Raw genomic sequence first — 22,185 nt, 5'->3', positions numbered from 1 at the left:
AGGTATCCTCAGTTTTGGCTGGTGGATGATTCTGGATGAGTTTCCCTCTGCCTGAACAATACCATCTTTTCCAGCTCTACGAAGCTGAGGGGTATTTGGCGTCATCGATCTCCATGCCCCACCCCTGCTCTGAAAATCCGCCCCATGGCCAGTGGGTTTTCTTCTGTCACCCTCTCTAAAGCCGTAAGAGTCACCAGCTTCCCCAGCCTGGCAAGGAATATGCATGTCACGTTCATTAATCACAATCTGTCTCAATGAGTAAAGCCATCTTAGAAAACTTCAACATGAAACAAATTAACATCTGCTTTAACCTAAGGTCTCACGGAGCTGAACAACTGTGCAAATCCAGTCATCTCCTGAAAGAATTTGAACTGTTTTGGCGGGGTTTGGGATGGGGTAGGTATATAGCATCATATTGAAGACCCATAAGCTTGATTCCCAGATTAGCAATTCCATATTTTACATCTTCCCCTGGGGCCTACAAATCTACATCTAAATTAGGACAACTGGGAGTTCCTGTTGTGGTGCAGTGGAAATGAACTGACGAGTATCCACGAGGATGCTGGTTCAATCCCTGGCTCCGCTCAGTGGGTCCGAGATCTGATGTTGCCGTGAGCTGTAGTGTAGTTTGCAGACACGGCTTGGATCCGTGTTGCTGTGCTGTGGCTGTGGCTGTGGTGTATAGGCTGGCAGGTGAAGCTCTGATTTTGATCCCTAGCCTGGGAACTTACATATGCCACAGGTGTGGCCCTGAAAAACAAAAACAAATTAATTTACGAATTAAAAAAATAAACTAGGACAACTGGCATCTAGTTTCATGAAACTTGATTATGAGGAAACCCTGGCAAGAGAGTAGATGATTGCAAATTTAATACTATTGGAAAAAAATTCCTATGATGATGCATAATAAACAGCTTGAGCTTTGCTTCAGAGACGGATGATCAGTGTGTCAACCCATGAGGGTGGATAAAAACCACAGGAAGACTATTCACCCGACCTTGGGTCTGGCCTTCACATACAGAAGCACCATCCATCCTGGGAGCATCTTGGACTGAATCATGCAGAAGACAAATAGCCCAGAAAGAATCTGAGAGAAAATCACAGCCCATGACCCAGGTAAATTTCCTTTTCTTTTTCTTTTTTTGTTGTTGATGTTGCCGTTGTTTCTTACAGAACAATAAGGGAAATGTCAACAAAAGCCAATTGTATTCCTAATTCTAGCATCCTGACAAAACCATTATACTTCTCTGACTGCTCTTCTAACTTTATCCGGATTCTTTTCTGGTCTCTTCCCACTGCCAATATATTTTCCATCACTACCATGTTGCTGCATGATCTTTATGGCCATCTAATGGTCATACCTTAATTCACTCAGTCCTTCCTTGATTGTAGGGCATTTAGATTGTAAACTGCTTTTCTCTCTCTGTCATAAATAACAGTGCTGTGAACAGCTTTCTACATAAATCTCCTTTCCTTGAATCACTTCCTTATGAGAGGAATGACAGTCCTGAAGATAATGGATTTTTTTTTAATTTATTGCTTTTCATAGATGTTGCAAATCATGCTCTCAAGGAATTGTATTGGACACTCCCATTGGTATATATCAACTACAACCTCAACCTATGTGAAATAAATTGTATTTATTTATTCTGATAAATGGCTATTCTGATTCTCAAAGGTAAGCAAAGACCTTTGCCTAAAGCAAGGAGTTAGCCTTTTCTTTAACCAGTCAGAGAAAGCATTTGATGTTTGCTTAGTGAAGCATTCTTTCAGAATAGTATTCTCAAAGGTTAAATTTTGATGACTGACTCCATTCTAGAAAGGATCTAAAGGCTACTAGTTCCTTGTAGTCTTCATCCTCCCCGGCTGCTATGGTTTTATTCTGAGCAGCAATATGATAAAATGTTCGTTCCCATCCTTCCTTTTGTAAACCAAAATTTCAGAAACAGAGACCTGATTGAAACAAGGAGGCATTTCTTACAGAGTTGTTAGGACTTTAGCCAGGAAGACGCAGATTCAAGAAGTATTTGAAGTGTGTTCCACTGGACTGCAAAACGGGGGAAGTTTATAAGGGCGAACAACCACGAGGTTATATATATTTGTTTGTCATGAATTAGGATTGAAGCTGGCAAAAAGTAAGAGTCTTTGTTAAGCAAAGATTGCTTGGGGTCTGAAATGATTATATAGTTGTGAAGAGAGAGGGAACTTTGAAACTACAAGGTTGCAGCTAGCAGCTGCTAATAGCTATTGTTTTAAAAATGGCTAGTGGTGGAGTTCCCATTGTCATGGTGCAGTGGTTAACGAATCCGACTAGGAACCATGAGGTTGCAGGTTCAATCCATGGCCTCGCTCAGTGGGTTGAGGATCTGGCATTGCCGTGAGCCCTGGCTCGGATCCCAAGTTACTGTGGCTCTGGCGTAGGCCAGTGGCTATGGCTCTGATTAGACCCCTAGCCTGGGAATCTCCATATGCCTCAGGAGCAGCCCTAGAAAAGGCCAAAAAAAGACCCCCCCAAAAAAAAAAGACAAAAAAAAAAAAAAAAAGGCTGGTGGTGTCCTTGAATTTGAAACAATTCAGAGAAAATTCAAGTTCTCTGTGATGTAGCAAAGTGTCTGAAACCACATCGACAATGCTCACCTGGCTACATTTTAGATGCCTGAGTCATATTTACTCTATTTTGATCTTTAAATGATCTTAAATATGTCATCACTTTCCATTAGAGGTGGCAAATGAGAAAACGCAGCAGTCATTGTGCGGGGCATCTGAGAATGCACTTCAAAGGTGACTTACCGAGCTTGCCTTCTTCCCATCTTCCTCACTTTTTCTTACTGCCTGGAACGTGTTTGTAATAGCTAGAATTTCAGCAGGCTTTTTTTTTTTTTTTTTTTTTTTTTTTGCTCCTCCCTATCCCCTGGCACATGGAAGTTCTCAGGCCAGGGACCAGGGATCAAATCTGAGCCAGAGCTGCAGCATATGCCACAGCTTCAGCAATGCTAGATCCTTAACCCACTGCACTGGGCCAGGGATCAAACCAGAAATGCCTCAGAGACAAGCCTCATTCACTGTGCCACAGAGGGAACTCCTCAGCAGGCATTTTAAAACCATGAGGATGTAAGTTATAAGGTGAGGATAGAATAAAAATATGGCCCTTGGACCATCCAAACGTACCTACCTCCAATCTTTTTTTGTGGATGACAAAAACTGACATGTACTTTAATCAACTGTTACCTCAATTCTCTATTGCTAACAATGGAACATGATCCCTGATTTATACAATGTTTGTCTAGGACAGTGCTTTTCAAATGTTGTGGTAGAGGGCTTGTTAAAACACGGAGTGCTTCTCCTTTCCCGGACTTTTCATTAAGTGGGGTGGGTTGGGGGAGAGGATCTTGAGAGGAATTTGCATCTCAAACAAATTCCCAGGTGAGGCTGTTGATATTCGGGACCACACTTTGAGAACCACTGTGAAGGTATCTTTCCTGAAAATTATTTCTTCACTGTTGTAAACATTAGGCCAAATGTGCATTTAGAAAGCACCAAATATTGCAGTAAACTTACATAGCTTCAGGAGTTCCCAGCGTGGCTCAGGGGCAATGAATCTGACTAGTATCCATGAGGATGCAGGTTCGATCCGTGGCCTCGCTCCGTGGGTTAAGGATCCGGCATTGCCGTGAGCTGTGGTGTAGGTCTCAGATGCAGCTCAGATCCCGAGTTGTTGTGGCTGTGGTGTAGGCCAGTGGCAACAACTCCAATTCGATTCCTAGCCTTGGAACCTCCATACGCCAAGGGTGCAGCCCTAAAAAGACAAAACAAACAAAAAAACCTTATATACCCTCAGACCCCCAAACGCTGTGGTCAGAATTCCAGAAATACTTTATATGCTTTGCTTATACGCTTTCTCTACATTGTTGAAAAGGTAGCTATCTCTATTTTCTGAATAATGACTAAAGTTGTTACATTAGAGGTCCTCCTAAAGTTATTTTCAACCATATTACTGCCCTCTTTGGAACTATTTTATAAAATGTATAAAAGCAAATGAAGTTATGGTGACGAAGTCTAAGTTTAAACCTATGTATTAATCATATTAAACAAAGGTGAGGCAGAATCTACCTGGATGGAATTTTTCATGAGTACTTTTTTTACTTTGTTTTATTTTTGACTATGTCTGCTGCATGTGGAACTCCCCAGGCCAGGGATCAAACCGGAACCACAGCAGTAACCCAAGCTGTTGCAGTGACAATGCTGGGTCGTTAACCCGCTGTGCCCCAAGGGAACTCCTTTTCATGAGCATTTTAATGTAAATGCGCCTGAAAAATTAAAAAGTTGAAACAGAGAGCTGTGTCTTTCAAACTTTTTACTGTTTCAAACCACTGGGGGAAATGCCAATGTAAAATAGATACAGTTATGTGTCATCTCAACAATGCTTCCAAGTTTTTATTTCAACCACGAGTGAACAACTCAAAAAAAGAAAAAAAGTCAACCAAGGAAACTCAGCAAAATGTATCTGCTGAAGGGAAATTAGTTTCCCCTCTCTTTTTAAGAGTACTTTTAATTACTTTTTTTAAAAAATTGCAGCATGGAATGTTAAGTTTCATTACAATCCTTTCACTCATTATTTTAGTCTTAATGGCTTCTAATTATTTTTTTATTCAGGGTTATTGTTTATCCAGTTTGACAGTCACTTTCACTACCGGTTGTTGAGAAGACCACTCATGCAGGAAATAAGGAATCCAACCTGGGAAGAGGTGAAGGGGACCCTGAGGCTGATGATGGAGGGAGATCCCAGGATCAGAGCTGGGTACCCCTGAGGGTGGCAACTGGTTCAGATTGCAATCGGTCAGAAAGCTTTAGAGATTTTTTTTGGAATGAAGAACATATAGAATACCTCCTAAATCTGAATGTATATATTTAGGGGCAAATTAGACCATTGGAGAACTAGGGATTGAATGGGATTGAATGAATGTCTATGGGAAAAAAACTATGAACTCAAAGGAGGAACAAACAGTTGTGTAGCCGTGGCTCAGCTGGAGATACTGTTTACATATCATATAATGTTAATCGTGTAACATTTAAATATTCATCTAATCAACATGACACTGTATACGTTATTGGGAATTCGAGGAAACAGAAGGGTGAATACGGGGTGACGAGTGTGGACATGTATCAATACATAACACCTAGGACTGAAACATCAAGTGTAGCAGTCTAAGAATAGCATTCAGATATATGCAAATAAACAACCAGATCAGGGAGCTGACGCTAGTTTCCTCCCAGGAAGGGAAATGGAGGAAAAGATAGAAACTGCTGATTTTTTTCCCAGCAAGCCTTGCACCTAGCTCCATAAACTTTAAAATAGAAACTGGGGCTTGGGAGTGGTGGTGGGGGATAAACACTGGGAAGGTAAAAGACATGATCTGTGATCAAAGACTGATTGTAATCTAATAGCTAGTGCATCTCGCCAGAAACTTGATAAGGGGCACTGACATTTCTGTCTGCTCAGCCCTTCTCCCTATTGGCCACCCTGAGTGTGTGTAGCGGGGGTGCAATTATAGGTCTTCACAGCCACAGTGATTGGTCGAAGGTGTGGGCACATGACCTCGACTAGGCCAATCAGAGTTCCTGGGACTTTTCAAATTCCTCCCAGGGGATAAGCACCTCTTGTTCTTCTTTGATCACAAAAAAGATCACCAAGGATATGGGCCTACTGGCCAAGGGCAGCTTTCTGCTCTTCCACCTGGACAAGTTTGTTCCAGCCAACAAAGTTAAGCTAATGTGCCAAAAAGGAACAGAGAAGAAATAGGGCAGGACAAAGAGAGTCCACAGGGTATTCAAGGCAGTGAATCCAGTCTTTGCTGAGACCAGCTCTACCCTGCCCTCTGGTCACAGCCTAGTTACATAGCCTAGTTACATCTTTCCTTTTGTTTATGCAAGATTGAACTGGGTTTCTCTCCATTGTGTTCATGAATTCTAATTGATACATAATCAAAAGCTATCAAACAAAACATTAAAATAATTTTATGATGGAAAGTTGCAAACACCAAAGTAGAGAGAAAGGCATCATGAATTCCCACATTCCTCCATCCAGCCTCACAACTATTAACATTTTGACAATCTTGTTTCATCTGTATATTCCTTCATCCTTTTTTTCTTAGAAATATTTTAAAAGAAAATCCCAGACGTTGTGTTGTTTCACATAGCCCCTGCACTCTACTATGCTTTATGCCCTGGTGCTGGTAAGATGTAGATAAATGTATATTTTGTTCTTATTTAAGCCACATGGAATTACTGTTTTTACAGATCAAAATATAGGTATTGGCAATAGTAGATGTCTTGACCTGATACCTCAATATGAATCTAACTGCTGACACTGAGTCCATTTTCAAAATTTCCCAATTGTATCAAATATGTCTTAGTATCCATCATTTGTTTAAATCAAGCTCCAGACAAGGTCTGCACATTGTTGGTTAAAATACCTTTTTAGTGTTCTCACTCTTATTTAGCACTCTTTTTTTTTTTTTTTTTTTTTTTTGCTTTTTAGCGCCACAGTGGAAACTCCTTTATTTACCACTCTTGAAGGAACCTAGAGAGGTAACATGGAATGGTTGACAATCTTCAAACAGGAGGAGTCGGAACAATCAGGTCTCAGCTCCTTGTTTGTATTATGTAATATACATGTATGTTGCATTAAATAATATACCATATACATGCGTGTATACATGTGGATGTGTCCACATCTCACTATGCCAGGCATGTTGCTCTTTGCTTCGCATTCTTTCATTTACCCTTATGAGGGGATTACCAGTATCACCTTTCTTTTGTTTTGTGTTTTTTTAATTTATTTTTAATTTTTTTGTTTTTTTTGCTTTTTAGGGCCTCACCTGTGGCATATGGAAGTTCTCAGGCTTGAGGTCTAATCGGAGCTGCAGCTGCCAGCCTACGCCAGATCCGATCTGCATCTGTGACCTACACCACAGCTCACGGCAACGCCGGATCCCTTAACTCAATGAGCAAGGCCAGGGTGGAACCCACATCCTCATGGATACTAGTCAGGCACATAGCACAGAGCCACAGCAGGAACTCCCATTATCTTTATTTTGTAAATGAGAAATCACTCCAGCTGACTTGCTGAGCATCGCTAGCTGGTAAGTGGCAGGGCTCAGGTTGGAATGCAGGCTGTGTGGCTCCAAAATCCAAGCCTTAGCCCCGGCATCCTACCTGTGCTTCATGCTCCAGTCCTAGTGAGCAGCAAAGGGTCAGACACATGCCTATTATTATTTTATTCCTTAAAGCACTGAGATCTTGTAGGGAAAAAGGCAACCAGAGCTGATGGAAGTCCACAGTGAGCCAGGGCTGAAGGACTGCATCCTTGTGGCCCCAGGGGAGTCAGGATTTGGGACCACCTGTTGCATTTCCTCTCACTAGTCACCCACTCGCAGGCACTTCTGTTTGAATCCACCAGCTTCACTGCTGTGCTCCTCCTCCCCCTCAAGTGACATTCTCTGGCTTCCTTGCTTCACCTCCTTATTCCCAGTTGTCATTCTTCTTGGCCTTGTGTCTTATTTGCTTTGCTGAAGCCTCTCCTGCCTGCTTCCATCCCCGGCCTCCAACTCTTAAAATTACAGCATATGCAATTATACTGATTTGACTCTGGTGGACCCTGAAGCTGATGGACCCAGTGTGGGTGTTTCAGACAAGAGCCCCCAGCCCCACCCCCACCCCGCCCGCTGGGTGATAATTCTCTCCATTTTGAATATATTATCCTTGGGGAAGCACAGCAGGCACACCATCTATGCGGGCTGCTTTGAACTTCTCCGTGGCCATCATATGATCAATAGGATGCCCAGTTCACTTCCCAGGGAGGTGGCTGCTTCGTGAGGACAACCAGAAGTGGAGGGATAGGAGGACACAGCGTCAGTGCTTCTCAGGCTTTTTTTCCTTATGGCTGCACCTGTGGCATATGGAAGCTCACGGGCTAGAGGACACTTTGGAGCTGCCGCTGCCAGCCTATGCCACAGCCACAGGAACACGGGATCCTTAACCCACTGAGTGAGGCCAGAGATCAAACCCGCATCCTCAGAGATACTGTGTTGGGTTCCCGCTGAGCCACAACTGAGCCACAACGGGAATTCCTCAAATTTTGATGTGCATACAAATCCCGTGTGGATCTCGTTAAAATGCAAATTCTAATTTGGCAGGCCTAGGGTAGGGTGCAAGATACTGCCTTTCTAACAAGCTAACAAGTGTTGCCAATGCTGCTGGTCGATGGACCACCCTTAGCGCAGCAAGCATCTAGATCACCGATTCTCAACACCAATTGCACATGAGAACTTCCTAAGGTGTTTCTAATTAAAGGAGAGCTAGATTCAGGGAGCTATAAAAGCTCCCCAGCAGATTCTAATGAACAGCCAGCATTGAACACTACTGCTCTGGAGGCTTAAGCAGCAGCAGGAGTTGGGTGGCCAGTTCGCTGAATCCTGGGCTGGATGGAAGAAGTGGGGTGACCCTAGGAAGGTGAGGCTTCTGAATTGTAAGGGTCCCCATCCTTGTGCTTCCTGCCTGTCCTTTCTGTCCCTTACCTTTTCTCTCCCTTTTGTTTTTCCCCCAACAATCCATCTAGTTTCTTTCTTTCTTTTTTTTTTTTTTTTTTTTTTTTGTCTTTTGTCTTTTTTGTTGTTGTTGTTGTTGCTATTATTTCTTGGGCCGCTCCCTCGGCATATGGAGGTTCCCAGGCTAGGGGTCGAATCGGAGCTGTAGCCACCGGCCTACGCCAGAGCCACAGCAACGTGGGATCCGAGCCGCGTCTGCAACCTACACCACAGCTCACGGCAACACCGGATCATTAACCCACTGAGCAAGGGCAGGGACCGAACCCTCAACCTCATGGTTCCTAGTCAGATTCGTTAACCACTGTGCCACGACGGGAACTCCCCATCTAGTTTCTAAATCCTCATCTCCAGTAAGAAAAAACGGAGCGAACTGAAAATCAACAACTCTTCTTAGGTCCCTCGAAGAACAGAGGTCCCAAGGCAGCCATCACCCTGAAAACTGGAAAGACAAGAAAATACAAAGAATCACAACTCACAAGGAAGACACGTCCCCGGCTGGAGCCACTACCCATGGAAACACTTGAATTGTAAGTGACAAATGGATGGAGGCTCAGGGTAGACTGACTTGGAAGTTAATTCCAAGGGCAGGGGTGAGGATGGAGGGACTTCTGGGGGACTTCTACTCTTTTGTTTCTCTCTCTAAGCCTCACCAGAATCTCAGAGCGAATTGGACATAAGTCCCCTCATGCTTCCAGCCAGTAGAGGGGTAAAGAAGGTGTGGCTTCCTGGAAATGAATCTTTCTGAAAAGGATGCTGGAATTAGAAAGCAACCTTTGAACTGAGCACCCAGTTTTTTATTATGTATACCCAATAGCACACAATCAGTGATGGGTTATTATATGCTAGATGCTAGGGATTGTGGATGAATAAGACTGACTTCCTCTCCTCCAGGAGTTAGTGGGCTAGTGGGAGATGCACGTGTGTAGTCAAGGATGCCAGAGATGGATCCTTGCTGCCCCTCACATCTCATCTCAGCTTCTTCCGTACTAAGAGAACTCTCCTTTTCAGCTGAGCACACGCCCCCCATGTTACTGAAAACTGGGCTCGCTTCTTAGTGGGTGTCAAGCCAAAAGATACAACCAATCCAAAGATGGGATGAATGAAGGATTTATCATTACTTGAAGCAAGGAGAACCCTGGAGATCTTTTCCAAAGCAGTGTCTCTCTGAACAGCAAAAATAGGGACATTTAAAGCTAAGGGTACATGCATATTCATGAAGCGGCTTGAGCAGAGGAGAATTCGGAATAGAAGTGGGGCAAGAGTTCTCTTCTGGTGCAGCAGTTTAAGGATCCGGCTCTGTCCCTGAGGCTGCTTGGCCACTGCTGTGGTTTGGGCTCCATCCCTGGCCTGGGAACTTCCATATACTGGGTGTAGCCAAAAACAAAAGCAAACAGAAAACCAGAATAGAATGGGGCAAAGGTCAATAGAATCCAGGCTTTAGTTGATTGAAGTCAGGAGGTTAATGTTCCAGATTTCTCCATCTGGGTGGATGGAGTTCCTGCAGAACTCGAAGATAGACGATTATAAATACCTCTTGAGGAGGACCTGAGACTCTGCTTTATCCCTGCACTTTTGCTTGATTGCCTTTTCTCTGTTCCTGCATTTCTTCATTGCCTTAAGATCATTAATTAGTAAGATCCATTCAAAGGCATGCAGTGTGGCCAGGCTTAGATCACAGAATGGCTTCTCTTAGGTCAGGAAAGCCATTCCTGATTCTCTTTCTTTGGGACCCTCCTAACTCAGTGCTTACCTGCAAAATAAAGTTTTTTTCATTTTGTTTGTCCTTTTAGGACTGCACCTGTGGCGTATGGAAGTTCCCAGGCTAGGGGTTGAATCGGAGCTGTAGCCACCAGCCTATACCACAGCCACAGCAATACCAGATCCTTAACCCACCGAGCGAGGCCAGGGGTCGAACCTGTGTCCTCGTGGATGCTGGTCAGATTGATTTTTGCTGAGCCATGGTGAGAACTCCCCGAATAAAGTTTATATTTCCCAGCCTCCCTGGCAGTGTAGGTGTGGTCCTTTGACAGAGCACTGGCCAGTGGGATGTAGTGTCCTGACATTGAGCACATGGCCAAGCCCTCACCCCAGTAACTATAAATATGACCTCATTTGAAGAAATGGTTTTGCAGAGGTGACTGAGTTAAGGATCTTGGGGTGAGATCATTCAGGACATGAGGGGCAGCAGCTCTCTGTCTCTGCTTTCCTCTTGTCTACTAGCTAGAAAGCAGATCAATAGCTGGATGAAGCAGACCTCGTAGACAATAATAATTAAGGTGGAAGCCTTAACAGAAAGTTGGCTTCCTGATGACTGCAAAGTTGCCAAATTAAGTCATAAGGACCCTGCTGAGTCTCTCTGCCTTGGTGGGGAGAAGTCTTTCCCATTCACCTTGGAGCAGCTGAATAATGTCCAAAAAAAAGAAAAAGCTGCAATAACAGAGAACAAACTTTTTTTTTTTTAATTGAGGTATAGTTGGTTTATAATGTGTTAGTTTCAGGTGCATAGCACAGTGATTCAGATATATATATATATATTTTTTTCCCCTTATAGGTTATTATAAAATATTGAATACAGTTTTTTGTGCTATAAGTATGTCTTTGCTGGTTATCCTTTTTTTTTTTTTTTTGTCTCTTTAGGGCCACACCCACTGCATATGGAGGTTCCCAGGCCAGGGGTCGAATCAGAGCTGTAGCTGCCGGCCTTCACCAGAGCCACAGCAACTCAGGATGTGAGCCTCATCTGTGACCTACACCACAGCTCATGGCAACACCAGATCCTTAACCCACTGAGCAAGGCCAGGGATCAAACCTGCATCCTCATGGATACTAATCAGATTTGCTAACCCCTGCGCCACGACAGGAACTCCAGATTCTTTGCCTTCCTAGTCCCAGGTATTTCCATCTGTTTTTCGTTTGTAGCCTCCTTCTTTATCTATGGACTCTTTCACTTACAGATTTCTGTTAATTCCTGCCAAAGGTGGCAGATAGATTTTGAGCAAGGAAACTTGGGGTAAAGACGGGGGTTGGAGCTCTGCGAGCAGAGACCTGGAGTAGCCCCGGTCACAACAGCAACAAACTGAGAGAGGAATAGCTGTCTAATTCCATGAAGCCTTTGTGATGTTGAAATCTCTGTCTCTCGTAGCAGCACCTTTAATGAACAAATATACCAGCTAACCACAATAAATCTGCTTCTTTTTAGGCCTCTTGTAACTATTCAAAAGAGAGAGCACTCTATCAGGCAAGTTCTATTTCACTTAGAATAAAATAACTCTTGGACATGTGTACCTGTCCAATCTCCCCACAGGCCACCCTGCTCCGGCAGGGCACAGGGTAGACAGCAGCCTTGCACGTCCGTTCTTGGATTCCACAAACACCTCGTGAGGATCTTAACGAGCTCGGTGTGCAATGAGCACACAGTGGCAAAAACCAGCAGTAGAGCCTGCCTTACAGCCAGCTTTTCATTTTTTTTTTTTTCCCTATTCTGCTTATAAGCCAATTTCTTTGTCAACTCAGAGCCTTGACCCATACTGTTGCCTCAGTCTAGGGCAAGGCTGTCCAATAGAACCTCCTGCAAGGATGGACTTGCTCTGTGTCTGTGCTGTTCAATATGGTAGCCACTAGCCTTACATAACTATCAGGTACTTGAAATGTGGTTGGTGTGTCTGAGAAATGGAATGTTTTTTCTTTTTAAAAAACTTGTATTGAAGTATAGTTGATTTGCAATGTATTTCTGCTGTACAGCAAAGTGGTTCAATTACATAATATATATTATTTTTCACATTCTTTCTCATTGTGATTGATCACAGGGTGTTGAATACAGTTCCCTGGGTTACACAGTAGGTTCTTAGGGTTTATCCATCCTATACATAATAGTTTGCATCTGCTAATCCCAAACTTCTGCTCCTTCCCTCTTCCACCTTGGCAACCACAAGGGTGTTTTTTATATCGGTTGTGTCTATTTTTATTTTGTAGGTGTGTTGATTTGTGTCATATTTTAGATTCAACATATAAGTGATGTCATATGGTACTTGTCTTTCTCTTTCTGACTTCACTTAGTATGATGCTCTCTAGATCCATCCATGTTGCTGCAAATGGCATTATTTCATTCTTTTTATGGTTGAGTACTATTCCATTGGATATATTACCACATCTTCTTTACCCAGGCCTCTATCACTGGACATTTAGGTTGATTCTATGTCTTGGCTATTGTAAGTAGTGCTGCTGTGAACATAAAGATGCAAGTACCTTTTCAAATTATAGTTTTGTTGGGGTATATATATGCCCGGGAGGGGGATCGTTACATCACGTGGTCATTCTGTTTTTAGTTTTTTGAGCAAACTCCACACTGTTTTCCATAGTGGCTGCACACATTTACACTCCCACTAAGAGTGTAAGAGGGTTCCCTTTTGAGAAACTGAATTTTTAATTTTACTTAAATTTAAACTAATTTACATTTAAATAGCCACATGACACTAGCTGCTTCTAGGATGGACAGTACAGATCTTGAGCCCCTCTACTCCCTGGGACACATGGCAGCTAACTCCTTCAGGAGGTTTTGGAAGGCAGTCATAAAGTTTTCCACACATCTCTAACTGAGAAATGGGGTCTCCCTCCCCTTTCCTTGAATCTGGTTGGACAGGTGACTGTATGACAGAAGGGGTTTTCATGTGACTTGTGAAGCTAGGTAAGAAGAGGCTTGCAACTTCTGCCCTGGTCTCTCAAGGTCATGTTCCTGGGAGATGGGCTCTCCGGAAGCTCCATCACAGAGCCTAGTCATCACACTAGGAGAAGTCGAAGACATGCAGAGAGGCCCTGGGGAGCTGTGTCATCTTTTGAGTCATCCCAGTCCGGGTACCTAACTTAGTACTATGGCTGCCATGATGAATAACCACCAACTTGGTGGCTTAAAACAACAGAAATCATTCCTTTGCAGTTCTGAAATCTGCCAGAAGTCTGAAGTCAAGGTGTCAGCAGATACTGCCGCCTTCTGAGTCACTAAGAGAGAAGCCGTTCCATGTCTCTGTGCTAGTTTGCAGTGGTAGCTGGCAAGCCTTGACAGTCCCTCGCTTGTCAACACATCTCCCCAGTCTCTGCCTCCATCGTAACGTCACTCCCCCTCCTTTCTCTCCTTAACTCTCTCCTTTCTCTTATGAGGACACCAGTTACTGGGTTTAGGACCCACCCTAAATCCAGGATGATTGCATCTCAAGGTCCTTAACTGTAATCACATCTACTAAAAAGAGCCTTGTTCCAGATAGGTCATATTCACAAGTCCTGGGGATTAGGATTTGACATTTCTCTGCAGCTACCCTTCAGCCTAATACACCCCAGCCAGTGTGTGTAAGGAGGCTTAGAGATGATTCCAGCCCCACTGGTTGAGTTAGTCCCAGACCCTCACATTTTCCTGGCCGAGACTCTAAACATGGTAGAGCAGGAATAAGCCACGATCAACCATGTTTTGTTCAAAATCCCAACTTATAGAACTTTTGAACATAATAAAATATTCTAAGCCACTAAGTTTGGGGTGGTTTATCATACAGTAATAGATAACTGGAGATTCCTATTCATCTTTTTTTTTTTTTGGCCACACCCACAGCATGTGTGAAGTTCCCAGGCTAGGGGTCGAATTGGAGCCACAGTTGCTGGCCACAGCCACAGCAACTCCAGATTTGAGCCTCATCTGTGACCTAAGCCACAGCTTGCAGCAAACCTAGATCCTTAAGCCACTGAGTGAGGCCAGGGATCAAACCTGCGTCCTCATGGATGTTAGTCAGGTTCGTTTTTGCTGAGCCACAACAGGCATTCCCCTATTCATCTTTTAAGTCCTGGATCAAATAACATTTCTTCAAAGAGGCCTGCCTGGATGCCTCCTCCAAGTCTCAATTACACTCCCCACTTTACTTTCCTTTCTGGCATATATCACAGTTATATATATCATGATATGTTTATTTTATTTTATTTATTTATTTAGCGTCTTTGCTTTTTAGGGCCACACCTGAGGCATATGGAGGTTCCCAGACTAGGAATCAGAGCCACAGCTGCCAGCCTACACCACAGCCACAGCAGCTTGGGGTCTGAGCCACATCTGTGAAGTATGCCACAGCTCACAGCAATGCTGGATCCGTGACCCACTGAGCAAGACCAGGGATCAAACCCTCATCTTTGTGGATACTAGTCATTCATTTCCACTGCACCACAACCAGAATTCCCTATTTTTATTGTTGTTACATTTTTTTATTTTTTATTTGTTTTTTGTGTATCTCTTTAGGGCTGCACCCATGGCATATGGAGGTTCCCAGGCTAGGGGTCTAATCGGAGCTACAGCTGCTGGCCTGCGCCACAGCCACAGCAACGCAGGATCCGAACTGCGTCTGTGACCTACCCCACAGCTCACAGCAACACCGGATCCTCAACCCACTGAGTGAGGCCAGGGATCTAACGTGCAACCTCACGGTTCCTAGTCAGATTTGATTCCGCTGCGCCACGACAGGAACTCTGGAATTCCCTATTTTTAAATTTATTTTTCTTTTTTAAATGTCTCCCCAACTAGACTTAAGTTCCGTGAGGCAGGGACCACCTTTGATTTCCTTCAGCCCTGTGTCCTCTGTGTATGCCAGGCACACAGTAAACACCCAATAAAGACTTGCTTTCTGTGACTGAATCTACAACTGACATTTCTTTGTCTTCTGAAACTGAGGCAGTTCTAGGAAAACATTGCTTATTTTGCCTTTTGGCTCTCAGCAGATTAAATAAGCTAGAAGGCAGCAAGTGGGAAGCAAAATGTTCATTTTCCAAGGTTCAAACATCAGTTCTTGCTGTTTCATTTCTTCACATTTGAATAATGGCTGTGGTTTTTTTTTTTTTTTTTATTGTGGTGAAAACAAATGAACCAAATGAACAAAAGACAGAGCTGATCAGATAGCCAAGCTATGAGAGAACTCTGCAATTTTGAAAAAAGCCCATCTGTAAGTTCACAGAATGAACCTTAAATGGTCCTTGTTTGTGAGTATGAACATTCTTCCATGAGACGACAGCTTAATCACACATCAAAAGGAAAAGACTCTTCCTGACATCTTCGTCATCATCTGTCGTGTTCTAGGAAATCCACGGGTACACATTTTTTTTATTTTTTTCTTGTAACATTAAAAAAAAAAAAAAAGAAACAGGACTTGGAACATTAAAAACAAAACAGAAAGGAAAAGCAAAACATACTAAGTAATACCAGGAATGGTCAGATAAAACTTGTAACCAGCTGTAACTTATAACTAGCTGTACAAAGGAGCATAGGAACAGAGCATACGGTAGATCAGGAGATGGTGGGAATTTTAAAAACGGAGTACAAGCAATTGGTACTTACCTTTGTCACTGTGATACACATCACTGTGGTGACTGGAAGGATTCCTGATGCTCCCAGGTACATCCAGCTTTCCCACTGTAGGTATTTTAATGTGACTTGCAAGACCCTACATGTGATCAGGTTCTGTGTTTTCTGATTCTGTGTTTTGTCTGGTTGCATCCATTAATCACAGTGCTAAACTAACACCCAAAGTTGCTTTTTTTTTTTAAAAAAAAGTATAGTTTATTTACCACATCGTGCCAGTTTCTACTATACAGCAAAGTGACCCAGTCATACATATACATACGTTTCCTTTCATATATTATTTTCCATCATGGTCTATCCCAAGAAACTGGATATAGTTCCCTGTGCTGTACAGTAAAACCTTACTGTTACCCATTCTAAATATGATAGTTTGCATCTACTAACCCCAAACTGCCAGTCCCTCCCACTCTCTCCCACCTCCCCCTTGGCAACTACAAGTCTGTTTTCTATGTCGTGAATCTGTTCCTATTTTGTAGATAGGCTCATTTGTGCTATATTTTATTTTATTTATTTATTTATTTGTCTTTTTGCTATTTCTTTGGGCCGCTCCCTCGGCATATGGAGGTTCCCAGGCTAGGGGTCGAATTGGAGCTGTAGCCAACCGCCTACGCCAGAGCCACAGCAACGCGGGATCCGAGCCGCGTCTGCAACCTACACCACAGCTCACGGCAACGCCGGATCGTTAACCCACTGAGCAAGGGCAGGGACTGAACCTGCAACGCCGGATCGTTAACCCACTGAGCAAGGGCAGGGACTGATCACGGCAACGCCGGATCGTTAACCCACTGAGCAAGGGCAGGGACTGAACCCAGCACCACCACCTGCAATTCCTAGTCGGATTCGTTAACCACTGCGCCACAACGGGAACTCCTATTTGTGCTATATTTTAGATTCCACATTTAAGTGTTACTGTATGGTATTTGTCTTTATCTTTCTGACTTAGTTCGCCATGAGACTCTCTAGTTGCACCCATGTTGCTGCAAATGACATTATTTTGTTCTTTTTTACAGCCAAATAGTATTCCATTGTATACATGTACCTCATCTTCTTAATGCATTCATCTCTCAGTGGACATTTAGGTTGTTTATTTGTCTTGGCTGTTGTGAATAGTGCTTCAGTGAACATAGGGGCACATGTATCTTTTCCAGTGAAAGTTTTGTTCAGATATATGCCCAGGTAGGATTGCTGGATCATATGGTAACTCTCTGTTTTATAGTTTTCTAAGGCACCTCCATACTGTTTTTCATAGTGGTTGTACCAATTTACATTCCCACCAGCAGTGTAGAAGTGTTCCCTTTTCTCCACACCCTCTCCGCATTTGTTATTCTTAGACTAATTAATGATAGCCATTCTGACCTGTGTGAGGTGGTACCTCATTGTAGTTTTGATTTGCATTTCTCTAAAAATTAGTAATGTTGAGCATTTTTTCATGTGCCTGTTGGCCATCTGTATATCTTCTTTGGAGAAATGTCTGTTCAGATCCTCTGCCCATTTTTCAGTTGAGTTGTTTGTTTTTTTGCTATGGAGTTGTATGGGTTATTTGCATATTTTGGAGATTAAGCCCTTGCTGGTTGCATCATTTGAAATTCATTTCTCCCATTCCGTAGGCTGTCTTTTTGGTTTTTTTGGTTTTTTTTTTTTTTTTTTAAGTTTCCTTTGCTGTGCAAAATCTTATAAGTTTGATTAGGTCTCATTGGTTTATTTTTGTTTTTATCTCTGTTGCCTTGGGAGACTGACCGAAGAAAACATTTATGCAATTGATGTCAGAGAACGTTTTGCCTATGTTCTCTTCTAGGAGTTTTATGGTGTCTTGACTATGTTTAAGTCTTTAAGCCATTTTGAGTTTTGTGCAGGGTATTGAAACTGACAGTACTAACAGCCTAAACCTAGCCAGAACACAGACTGGGACTTGAACGCCGGGACTTGAATCCAGCCTAAACCCAGATTGGGACTTGAACCCATGGTTTTAAATTAGACTCTCTCACCCTGTGTCTGGATTCTTTGAGGTTCAGGTTCTTCATGTCTCCATGGAGAAGAAATTCAGCGAGAGACAAAGCAACAGGCAAGAAATAGATTTATTAAGATAGGATCCTTGTGAGAGGTGCCAGCGGGCAGGCATGGAAGCTCTGCCCCAAGGATCCTGTGGGCTACAGTTTTATCATCCAAGGGTAGTGGGAGTCAGATAAGACTTCCTCTTCCTTTCTGGGAGTAGTAGTTCCTCCTTGGTATCCTGTAAGGTGTGTATTCAATCAAATCAGCAGAAGGGTGGTCCTCAAACTCTTGTCCTTGGTCAGAATCTGAATACAGGCCTCATCCCATCCCCCACCCAACGACCTGAGGCAGTTCTCTCCTCTCCACTAGTCAAGCAAGGCTGCCTTGTGCTGGTGGCTTTCTTGAGTGGTTATTAACTTAGAGTGATCTCCCAATGTCCCCTAAGTTTCCCCCTTTATCTGTGGTCCTTTCCTGGGACTCCTACAACTACCTGTGCCTATTCCATCCCTGTCAGTGTGAGGGTCTGTTCTAATTTCATTCATTTACCGGCAGCTTCCAGTTTCCCCAGCACCACTTGCTGAAGACACTTTTTCCCACTTCATCGTCTTGCCTCTTTGGTTGAAGATGAATTGACTATAGGTGCTTGGGTTTACTTCTGGGCTCTCTCTTCTGTTCCATGGTCCATATGTCTATTTTTGTGCCAGCAATGTTACGGCAGCTGCCCAGCAGCTCCGTGGCCGCAGTGTATCAGCTCTAGCGACAGCCCTGTGGCTATAGTGTATCAGCTCCAGCAGCTCTTTTACCTGGCAGGAAACCAAGGCAGCACTTGGAGAGGTGGAGAACTCAGGTGTATTACGCCAGCAGGCTCAGAGGAGGAGGAGACCGCTCTCTGGAGCCTGAACCCCGAGAAAGGGTTTCACAAGGCTTCATAAGGCCAGCTCTTCTTTTTTTCATGAGTCTGTGCTTGGCTGGTCGGACCAGAGTGAGAACAGGCAGAGTCGTAATTGCAGAAGCAACTTTACAGAAGCAGATGTGGGGGGGAGGGGTGGTGAGGGGCAGTTGGCTGGACTTTGCTTAGTCATCATGGCCGAGGTCTCTGCTTTCTTTTTATTGGGACATTTTCTCCTACAGTGTCACACGGTCTTGATTACACACCTAAAGTTGTCTACACCTCACTGTGACCTGGAGACCACACTCTGAACCACCTCCTTATCTAACCCTCATACACCAAGCCAATATTTCCCCTGCCCTACGTCACCCCAGAGCCAGTGACCAAACAGCCAGGAACTACCTACATTATTCAAACTAGCCACACCTTCGCTCTTTGTTTGGCTGGGGCTTGACGTCCCTGTAGAAACCTCAGTCAGGGCTCTGGCCTCAGCCTCTCCTCCACTTCTGTCACCTGACCGGACCTGGTTCTTCCCCAGCTGGCCCTGCATGGGGTGGCATGCACCACCCCCCAGGAGCTGGAAGCAGTACATTCTTTTTTTTATGGCATTAGCATTTCCATGTCATCACTCGGTCACCTTCATCAGTTCAAATCCCATGGCTACAACTACAGCGGATCAACCTTATGGCCTTTGCAGTCTCTGCTTCCTCTGCCGGGAATACTCTTCCCCCTTATCCATGTGGCTTCCTCTCTCACTCCACTGAAGTCTTGCTCAAATATCACCGCGTCCAAGCAGGCTTCCCTGACCACCTCATTGAACATACCAAACCCTCCCACCTCCAGATGCCTCTATCCCTTTCCCCTTTGCATGACTTTCTTTCTTTCCTTTTTTTTTTTTTTTTTTTTTTTTTTTGGCTTTTTAGGGCCACACCCACGGCACCTGGAAGTTCCCAGGCTAGGGGTCGAATTAGAGCTGTAGCTGCCGGCTCACACCACAGCTATAGCAACGCAGGGTCTGAGCCCCATCTGCAACCAATGAGGATCCGAGCTGCATCTGTGACCTACACCACAGCTCATAGCAATGCCAGATCCTTAGCCCACTGAGCAAGGCCAAGGATCTAAACCAAGTCATCCTGGATACTGGTCAGATTCATTTCTGCTGCTCCACAACAGGACCCCATACTTTTTCTTAACAGCTTTCATCACCACCTGACTCTTTATATATTTATTTATTTATTTATTTTCATCTGTACCACATGTCACATAAGTTCTGCTAGAGCAAGGCGTAGATATTTGTTTTGTTAACAGCAAAGTTCCTACTACTTAGAAAAATGCCTAGAATGCGGCAGGTGGAAAATATTTCTTGATTAATGATTGAATTTTATTTTTCCAGAGCACCTGGCCTATTAATGAGTCCATGAATGGTCAAAGTCCTCTTCACACTGATAACTCTTTTGATAACTTGATTATCCAGAGATCCATGAGAAGCTAGTGCTCTGGATCAATAAGATATGAATTTCTAAAAGTGAGTAAGTGGTTCAAAAACATATCCTGGGTCATTCCAGAGATAAAATCTCATGTAAGTGGGTTTGTGGCATCAATACTGGGGATTAGGACAAGTGAGCAGTTACTATTCTGAGATTATCTGGCCCTCTGCCATGTCTCTGAAAATCTGCCTGTCATTGGTTTTGGGCTCTGTGACTTGGTTGGGGGGCCGGGAAGTTGAAGAAAAACACTCTCCTTTATCATATAGGAGTAGCATCCTGCCCTCTCATGAGGTTGCAGCAGGGTCTAGGAAGCATCTTAGCAAAGGTTGGCCCAATCACCCTTCAGTGGGTGCCAGGGGCTTTTCCTACAGACAGAGCCTAAATTGCTTATGTCTACAGTAGCAGCTCTTCAGTCGTACTTCCCCACTCAGTCCTAGGGTACACCCATCACTGGCAGTCTTCTCTCCCGATGGGCGCAACCACTGCCAACATACTTCAGAGGAAAGCTGCAAATCACAAGGTGCCTATAATGTTGTATCTCAGATCAGTATACCTGTAGGTAAAGAAAAAGGAGGTCTAGGAGTTTCCTGGTGGCACAGCGGGTTAAGGATCTCGCATGGTCATTGCTGTGGCGAGGGTTTGATCCCTGGCCTGATAAAGTCTGCATGTCATGGTTGCAGCCAAAAAGAAGAAGAAAAAGTTTGGTCAATGATGACCAAAACTACAGATGCTTAAAGAAATAAGGGAGAGGAGGAAAGGGAGAAAGGCAGGAATTTTAGCTCTCTGAAAGACAAGGCAGCACATGTTTCTCATTGATATGCCCCAGGGCCTCAGTGACAAAAGCCCCCAAATAACTTGCATGCAGACTGATCTCAGGCTGATCTGCTATTAACTCAGAACTACTTCCCTTTACTAACCCAAATGCTATCATGCAGAACTAATATTTATTCAATTTTTCTCTCCTCACGGAGTTGAATGGCATTATCAAAGGCTATTGACATGAAGAAAGAGAAAGGAGAATTGGAAAATAAAGAGTTTGTGGGTCTCTCAGACCGACAGGGGACAGCGCTCTAACAGGCGGAACTCGGCAAGCTCTGGTCCTGGTGGGTCCAGGTCAAGGTCTGTTGGCACCCAGCCAGGCCATTTGTTTACATGCTATCTGTAGCTGCTCTGTAACCCAGGAGCTGACTGGTTGCAACAGAGATGGCCTGCAAAGCTGAAAACATTGAATATCTGGCCCTTGACAGAAAAAGTTTGTTGATCTTTGGTAGCTATTAAAGGAACAGGGTGACTCACCAGGCTATCATCACTGTCTGACGGAATTATTTCTGGGGACTATGAAATGCCCATTGCTTTGACCTCCTGTTTATCAAGCAACCTTCTAAAGGTGATGAGACCTCTGGAGCATGTTTCTCTGTGAAAGAAAAGAGAATGTGCGGACGTGGTACATGAATTTCCATGCATCCTGGACAGTTGTCTTTCTCAGTATAAACTATCAACTTGGCCTTTGGGTGCAGTCGCTTATAAATTCACTTGGTAGATCAGTTTTCAGGGGGGCTTGTATCCCCCTCCTTTTTTTTTTAAATGAAAGCAAGTTTATCTAGAGATAAAATATTTCATAGGCAAAACGCAGAGGATCTCAAGTGAGAGAGGCAGAGCAGCCCTTTGTGTTAATTCCAGAGCAGCAGGGCTGGGGGGCCATCCTCTGGACCTGAGCTGACCCCACAGAGCCCGAACCCCATGCTCTGAGCTCACACAGTGTTCACACTCCCATTCCTTGGGGGACCAGGGAAGAATTGGTGCCAGGAATGGGTTTGGTATTTGTGAACT

At 43.9% G+C, this 22,185-nt stretch overlaps 1 long non-coding RNA gene across 4 annotated transcripts in view; it reads left to right on the top strand.

The window, feature by feature from the left end:
• Positions 1-8,403: 8,403 nt before the first annotated feature.
• The window catches only part of LOC146405583 (uncharacterized), an 83,044-nt gene continuing 69,262 nt past the window's right edge, over positions 8,404-22,185 (top strand). For 2 of the 4 annotated variants that reach the window (XR_014838071.1, XR_014838070.1), the window contains exons 1-2: positions 8,404-8,511; positions 9,001-9,133. This is a non-coding gene — a long non-coding RNA (uncharacterized LOC146405583). Of the gene's footprint in view, positions 8,512-9,000; positions 9,134-11,805; positions 11,845-13,539; positions 14,118-22,185 lie in introns of those variants that run through there. The other 2 variants (XR_014838072.1, XR_014838073.1) reach the window with 2 other exon arrangements.

This window comes from Sus scrofa, chromosome 2 (genome assembly GCF_054392235.1).
Source record: "Sus scrofa isolate SSC_HxYL_T2T_F1_AM1 chromosome 2, Sscrofa_HxYL_maternal_Yorkshire_Landrace_v2.0, whole genome shotgun sequence".
Taxonomy (NCBI): Eukaryota; Metazoa; Chordata; class Mammalia; order Artiodactyla; family Suidae; genus Sus; species Sus scrofa.
This window is presented reverse-complemented; position numbering and strand designations above follow the sequence as displayed.